Source organism: Mesoplodon mirus (genome assembly GCF_964341445.2).
Source record: "Mesoplodon mirus genome assembly, contig: HAP1_SCAFFOLD_970, whole genome shotgun sequence".
Taxonomy (NCBI): Eukaryota; Metazoa; Chordata; class Mammalia; order Artiodactyla; family Ziphiidae; genus Mesoplodon; species Mesoplodon mirus.
Window position 1 is genome coordinate 30,001 of NW_028295078.1, and position 7,500 is coordinate 37,500.

Genomic DNA, 7,500 nt, shown 5'->3' on the forward strand with positions numbered 1-7,500 from the left:
CAAATCCGAATTCGGAACCCTTAGAAACCTGAATCGGTCATGAACAGGAACTGGGAAGCCATGGTGAACGGAGTCTGTGACACCAGTGTTTCTGGACCCCGGCAAATGGAGGATTCCAGTTCATCCCGTCTAGAAGCATACATTTTCACACAGCGTCACTTTTTTAAAATGTTGCCCCCCCCCCCGCCCCCAAAGTGATGCTAGAGGTGGGGACTCATACATCGAAACATCTTTAGTCTCCCTGTACTAAGGAGACAGAAGTAGGTCCGCTGAGACTTGCTGAGCTGTGAACTGTCTCCCTAGGTTATCTTTGGAAACGATCTAGACGGTCCACGGAATTCCCCATCATTCCACTGACGCCAACTCTAAAGTTTCTAAAGTGACCCAAAAGGTCTGGGAGACACTGCTTTTAGGTAGACCTAACAAAAAAGTAATCATCATCATAATAAAATAACGTAACCTTTCTTAAGGAGTTCCTCCACCTAGAGCTATCGAAATCACTTGTTCTAAATCCCATGAGGATGAGATGACCTGTGAACATTTCCTGAGACTTTAGACGATGTCAGCCATCATCCCCAAGTTCTTTTTCTTGCTGACGAATTTGGTTCACTCCCGTGAGCGTATTGGACTTGGGGTCGACGTAGATAGAAGAAAGGGATGACCTCGAAGGCTGATGACGCTAAAAGACATGCCTAGTTTCCTAAAACCCATACCTTGACCTCGGCTATTCTCTGCTGAAGGGTTCATCCTAGATCAGGTGAACTTGCAAAAACCTTTGGGTCCCTTTCTAGTAGACTGAATTCGGGAGTGCTTCCTTCTAAGCCATTCAGGAGAGCTCTTCCACAAGTTCACTGTGGCACTCGGATCCGTAGGTACGTAGAAACAGGCCAGCTCTGGAAGGGAGCTACAGACATACCTGTTACCAGGCCCTTTCCAGATTCTTGCAGAGCAGTGCCCTAGAAATGAAGATCGCATCCACAAGACTCTAAGGCTAGCAAAGCAAAACTTTTTTTTTTTTATTAAAAGAGACAGGTTGTACACAAGGGAGGAGGCGGTGTGTGGGGTGAGGGGGAGAAGACAGCTCCCCGAGTTGCTTGGATCACGGAAGGGAGCGTTTGTCTCGGGATCACTGATCATTTCCAGACATCCTCCAAACTCTTGGATCAGCAGCAGCTGGTTGCACGGTGGCTACCTATGGGGAAGAGCAAGTGCTTCCACGAGGGGAAAGAAGCGCATGAGAATTTTCTGCAAGAAAGCACAGGAACAGATAAGGGTTCAAGGTATAGTTGAGCTTCTTGTCTTGGGACACCTAGGTATAGTCATAGTCGTGGGTGTCAACATAGGTCAAGGTAATCTTTTACTCCCGGGAGCCTCTTGTATGTGTGTGTGGGGGTGGGGGGGTGGGGGGGGGGTGGGGGGTGTGTGTGGGGGTGGGGTGGCGGGTGTGTGTCTGAGACTCAGGCCCCCAGGGCCTCTGCTCTTTAGCTTGCAAGGCCTGTTTTGCCCTAGGCCATTCCCCAGTCCTTTTCCAAAATATCTGTAGGTCTGTCTCATGCGTACAGACAGACATACCTAGAGATCGACACGACCAGAGATTTCATAGCTTTCATTTAAAAACTTTTAGTCAGCCATGCAGCAAGGTAGTACGATGGAAAACTCGCTCTCTTGCTTATTTATAAAGAACCGTTGGAATGGGTGAAGTGTATTTGCTCCGATGGCTAAGGCTTTTTATTATTTGTGAGGAAAGACTTTTAAGATTTCTGTTTGTCTTGAAGGAGACTGCGAATTAGTGTTTGGGTGAGGGAGCCCTTCCAGCAGTTTGTGTTCTTAAAAAGACCACTTCCCCCTCCCCTCCCCCGTTGTTACTTTTAGTTTTATTTTATTTTTTTTATTTTTCCTTCCCTTTGGTTTCAGGTTCTACCTCATCCAGTCCACTAGCCTTAGTCTCAGGCCATCGCAGGCTGCGTTCACATTTCGGATGTTGTAGAGATGTGCAAGATCAAGACAGTTCACCCAGAGAACTGGGCGGCGGGTGCCTTGCTGACATCAAAAAGCTGATCTGCTCATGCAATTCCATTTCTCCTCCTCCTCCTCCTCCTCCTCCTCCTCCTCCTCCTCCTCCTCCTCCTCCTCCTCCTCCCCCCCTCCCCTCCCCCTCCCCCTCCCCCCCTCCCCCTCCCCCCCCCTCCTCCTCCTCCTCCTCCTCCCCCTCCTCCTCCCCCTCCTCCTCCCCCTCCCCCCCCCCTTCTATGTGCTTCTTTCTGTCTGTCAAGGAGAAGATTTCCAACTCAAATGCAGACCAAAAGATTTCTAGGTTCCAAAACTTCAGGGTTCGTTCCATGGATCATGGTGTCCAACTTCTGCACAGGGCCTTCAATAACGGCCCTCTTTCTCAGCGCGCACACAAGTCAACCCCAGACCGAGGCACCCTAAGGGCGAAAACCCTCCAAGATTTCTCCCATTAGACCCCACACATGAGCACACACACCCTCCCCCGGTTTCTATTTCGTATCGCGTGGGCTCAGACAGGCAACAACAAACACGTCGACCGATCGTTCTCCTTCAGCGTCTTTCATGAACGTTGCACTGGCCGGAGACACCTCGGTGTGTAACAGCTCATCATCCCTGTGTGAGAGGCTTCGGCTTCCCGGTGAAGGGGGTCGAGCCGGGGGACCCAGGCCCCTCTGCGTGTGTCAACTGTTCACCAGAGTCGTCGGCCTCGCTGTTGCCCCGAGCGATAGCTGGTCCGATGTCTCATCGGTTTTTTGGTCATTTTTTTGTCCTCTGGCTTTAGAAAGGGTTTTCAACTGGGGTAAAAAGAGCAGGCTTGTTTGGGGCGCTTGCATGGTGGGGAGGAGGGGGTGGTGGCCCATAGAGGTCCCTTCGATTCACCCGATCTCAGGTGGTGCCCTATTTGAAACGTTTGTTTTCATCCCATCAGGGTCCTACCTTCGGAGAGTTTCCCTGCCTTAAACGTCCCCTGCGCTCCGCCTATTCATCATCCACCATCCACCACCACCCCGCTGCTGATCTGTTCACCCTGTCCATGGTTTTTCTTTTCCGAGAAAGAGTGTTACCTATGGCTCGTCCCCACGCTATGTGTCCGTCCATTCACCTCCTGAAAGACATGTCTCGGTCACCTCCGAGAGAGTTCTTGGCAGTGAGGAATCAAGCCGCCACCGTCAAGGTCCGCGTGCAGGTTTCTGCGTGGACCTCAGCCGTTCGACTCCCCGCCTCGGGTCCATTCATAACAAGGAGCACCCCCCCCCCCCCACCGAGGGCCGGGTCTTACGGTGAGAGTGTGTTTGGCTGTGAAAAACACCACCCCTGTTCACTGAGTTCCCAAAAACGGGGCGGGGGGGGGGGGGTGTCGGGGTGGAGCTGAGGGCACGTCACAGCACACCGAAGCGTCCGTCCGGAACCCGAGGAGGCGGGCAAGGAAGGAAGATGTCCCCGGGACAAAACCTTCCCTCCCCGTCCTTTGGGTGGATCGATGGCTGGACCTGAGAATTCCATGGACACCAGAGACGGATTTGTGAAACCAGAATTCCAAGAAAGGGGACCTGACTGAGACCCCAAAATGAGTTTCTTTGGGGTTTGTTAGGACGGCAGGCCAGGAGACACCGTGTTCCACCCGACTCCCAAACGGGGCGAGTTTATCGAAGGAAAAAAAAAACAAAGCAAAACCAAAAGCAAACACACACACAAACAGAAATCCCACCAAAACACACACACACACACACACACACACACACACACACACACACACACACACACACAGAGAGAGAGAGAGAGAGAGAGAGAGAGAGAGAGAGAGAGAGAGAGAGAGAGAGCGCGAGCTCTGGGTGCGCTCTTCGGTGTCCATGATTTCACGTGCCTTTGGGGCACGGCTGATAGAGATGGACATGAAGCAGCAGGACAGCAAGCTGGCATCTCGGCCGGCCGGCCGGGGCCTCGAGAACTTTCCCCAGTGAACTCTCAGAACCAGGGCAGGGGGGGCCGCAGAGAGAGGCGGTGGCGGGAGGCCCACGTGACCTGGGAGAGAAGGGGTGTGCTGACCGACCTCGGTTCACCCCGTCCCCCTCCGGCGGAGAACCCGCCTTCGCTTCCTGCCCGCCGCCCTCAGGTGTGTGAGAGGACCCTGTTTCTTTCCAAGAAATACCAACACATCACTTCAGTCTGTTTGTGTGCTTGTTTCTGCTTGTTCGTTTTGTGGACGAGGCCAAAGAAGCCTTCCAGTGGAGGTGTGTGTCCAAAGGAGGATCTGACAGGATGGGAGGGGTGCGGGTCAGTCAGTCCATGTGCCAAGAAATGCAGAGAATCTGTCGTCGCTGAGACTCGGGCCTCTTGCAGAAAGAGGCCAAGAGAGTTCAGATGTGATCATTCACTGCCAAATAGTCATCACAGCAGTTTCCTGGAAGGGATTGTGTGGCAGGAGCCAGCGTAGGCCTCAGGCCTCAGGCCTCAGGCCTCAGCCCGGCAGGCAGGCAGGCAGGCAGGCAGGCAGGCAGCGGCTATTGTCTGTTGGTCCCGCCCCCACCCCCACCCCCACCCCCGTTCCTTCTCCAGAGCTCCTTCCTAAGTCCTCTGGACTGACCTTTGCCAGGAGCGGGGGAGGGGAGGCCCGGACGATTCATTCGGCAGGGCCTCGTTCAATCGCTCCATTCAAATGCAGAAAGCTCTCCGGTCAAGTTGGAGCCTCTGACCTTGCCTCGAGCTTCTTTCTCTTTAATGCATGGCTTTCTCTTTTTTCTTTCCCCCATTTCCCCACCCACCCTTAGGCTGCCCCCTCCAAACTGTAGGGAGGGAAGGAGGGAGAGAGGAAGGGATGGGGGGAGGAGGATGTGTGAGAAACAGGTTTTTGTTTTTTTGGTTTTTTTTTTCCCCAGGCAAAAGGTGTCCCCTCCTTTTCCTAACCCAGGAAACCCCACTACACCATTTGAGAATCATGGACATGCGTGGAAGCAGATGTCTTCACTTGAGATCTTCCTCCGCAGGAGGACAGAAAGGAGGGCCAGTGTGTCCCCCTTGTGCTGGCCGGTTCTTAAGTGACTTGAATTGAAAATAATCAATAGAGCGTGGAGGCACACTTTGGGGCGGCCTACTCTGGAGCCCAACATTTCCGTCCTCTGAAAGTTCCTTGGAACATATTAAAGCTGAGCTGGTGACGCGCGCGTGTGTGTGTGTGTGTGTGTGTGTGTGTGTGTGTGTGTGTGTGTGTGTGTGTGTGTGAGAGAGAGAGAGAGAGAGAGAGAGAGAGAGAGAGAGAGAGAGAGAGAGAGAGAGTCAAGGAGATTTCTAAATTATCAGGGTCGAAGCAACCTTAGACGTCTGCAATACCTCTGATGATGTCGTCGGGTGTCTGGTTCGAATTTCGGAGTGGCTCTCACAGAAACAGGCACGAGGATTGTTTCCATAGGAGCCGTTGTGGCCCTTTCTCTAAGGTTTTCATCAAGTTCTCTAGCTTCCGTTTGCAGGGCTTCAGGCAAAGGGCCGTTTTAGTTCTCAGTGATGCCCAGTCAAAAGGGTGGGAGACAATGGCAAAGGTTCATGGAGAGAGTCGTGGCCAGATATCGGAGGGAACTCAAGAAACTTTGGGATGCAGTCCAGTTTTCAGGTTAAGAACAGCACCCTAAGGGAAACGAGTAGCACCAGAATTTCGTATCCACAAGTGAGTATCCCCGTTTTGTGGAAACATACTTTGGGCCTCCAAGTAACATAGGCAAATAACTGTGGCCAAGGAAATAAGAAGCCTCACTGAGAGTTCCTGAATTAAGGAAGGTAGGGAGAAAAAGATCACCGAATCCATCCTGCTGACAGAGGTATAAGTTACCAAATGGAGGTCCATCTTTAAAAATAAAAAAATAAAAATAAAGAAAAAGAAAATCGGGTTTTGTCTGTTGGTTTTTATGTTTTTCCTTGTATCTGGAAAACCAAAGATTGAAGAATCAGTCCTAGTCCCTTTCTGTCTCTCTGTCTCCGTCCCCTCTCTCTTTCACTTATTAGGTTAGGGGATACTTTTTTGGAGTTTTGTTGTTGCTGTGAATCATTGAAATAGAGTTGATTTACAATGTCGTGTTCGTTTCAGCTGTACAGCACAGTGATTCAGTTCTCTCTCTCTCTCTCTCTCTCTCTCTCTCTCTCTCTCTCTCTCTCTCTCTCTCTCTCTCCTCTCCCCCTCCCTCCCTCTCTCCCCCCTCTCTCTTTACATATATAAAGATATTGTATATAGATTTTTTTTTTCATATTCTTTTCTCTCATAGGCTATTACAAAGTACTGAGTAGACTTTCCTGTGCTCTCCAGTAGGAGGGGCTTGTTGACCACCTATTTTATGTACGGTCATGTGTCTATGTTCATCCCAACCCCCTAAGTTATCCCCCGCTTCCCCAATCAGTCCTACTTTACAGAAGGAGTCCTACACAGTATCATCCTATTTATTCATCAGTTCATTCAACCCCACGTAAGTCATTCTTGTTCTTCTTGGAGTCCAGTCTTCTTTCCATCGGTTCTGCCGACCTCGCCTGATGATTGAGCGTGACTGGACGAGTGACGGTTCCAAAAAGTTGGCCAGAGCTTCTGTGAAGGATTGTAGGATTTGCCCAGCGAAGCGAAGCGGGTGCCTCGATCTGATCACAGGCGAGGCTGTGGAAGGTAGACCCCCAAGTGGCAAACACATTGTGTTTTTTTAACAGTCTCTGTACCACGGTGAGGACATCAGGCTTGCAGTGGGGGGAAGACCTCAGCCCACACGGAAAACATACCTACGGTCACAAGAACGTTTGGATGACTGACCCCTACTAAGTGGCAGTGGAATGAAGTCCAGTGGCTGGGGTTCAGAGGGTCCAGAAAGAGGAGGTTTTCTTTCCAGAGAGAAAAATCACCACCACCACCCCCCCGCCCCAGCCCCAGGGTCACAAGCATGACAGGTCAGACAGACGTTGCCGCTAGACTGTAGAAATCTTCCCGCCCGTGTGTCTAATTACAATTGGAGTCGTCTTCAAGGCACCATGGGCGGCGGGTGAAGGAAGGCAAGGATGGGGGGGGGGGGGCGGGCGGGGGGAGGTTGGCCAGGGAGTGACCGGCTGGGCCGCCGCCGCCGCCGTCCCCCGTCTGCCAGAACCCCGACCGGCTGTGGAAAGGACAGAGTGTGTGCCCCGCCACCCACCCACCCCCACCACCTTTCTTTCAACGGGGCCGTTTGTCGTTGCTGCCTTGGCGTGAGAGTCGGTTAGAACATCTCCCCGATACTGGGTTCAGTCCCTTTCGTGTGAGCCTCCATTTTGCTCATTCTCTCCTCCGTAAAAAGGTCCACAACAGGGAGACCCTTAGACTTGTGGAGCCATGAACATTTCAGTATTTTATCTTACGTGGACACGATGTAGACACTCGCTGAGATGTCACCCCTGTCATGGCACTTAGCCAACCTCTAAGCCCTGAGATGACCAGAGATGTTAGAAAGTCTTGAAGTCGGCCTATGGAAAACAATCCCTGGGGGAGAA